Raw genomic sequence first — 674 nt, forward strand, 5'->3', positions numbered from 1 at the left:
TAATTGACGACATCTCAGGGAGTTATGGCAGAAAGGGTGTCTGGGTAGGAGGGACAGCAGGACACTGCCCCACAGACAGTGCTCAGGATGTAGGAGGTTGTGGTGAAGAGGGAGGGAGTGGTCAGAAGAGGTCTTCCTGAGAGTAGGATGGCAGATGTGTGACCCCTGTGACTAGAGTCCAAAGCAGGGACTTTATTGGAGCATGTCTGCACAGTACACAACATATCTGGAAGTTGATCACAAATTAGTGAAGCCCAGAAACAATACCAGCCCAGCCCCACCACAATGATTCCAGTAGAGGTTGGCATGGGACATTGAGCCCATCTCTCAAGGACCTTAAGGATGTATAAACTTCCATTTGTACCCAAATGCTGTCTTTGATATGGGAAAGGGGCATAAAAAAATAAAGCTCAAGAGACTGGACATTTACCCATAAGGGACTGAGTTAACATTTTTAAAAATAATTTTATTAGGGGCTCATACAACTATTACCACAATTCATACATACATCAACTGTGTAAAGCACATTTGTACATTCATTGCCCTCATCATTCTCAAAACATTTGCCCTCCACTTAAGACCCTGGCAGCAGGTCCTCATTTTTCTCCCCTCCCTTCCCGCTCTCCACTCCTTTATGAGCCCTTGATAATTTATAAATTATTATTTTGTCATAT

The sequence above is a fragment of the Echinops telfairi genome, unplaced genomic scaffold, assembly GCF_000313985.2.
Source record: "Echinops telfairi isolate 266 unplaced genomic scaffold, ASM31398v2 ScPeMD7_31;HRSCAF=116, whole genome shotgun sequence".
In the NCBI taxonomy this organism is placed as follows: domain Eukaryota; kingdom Metazoa; phylum Chordata; class Mammalia; order Afrosoricida; family Tenrecidae; genus Echinops; species Echinops telfairi.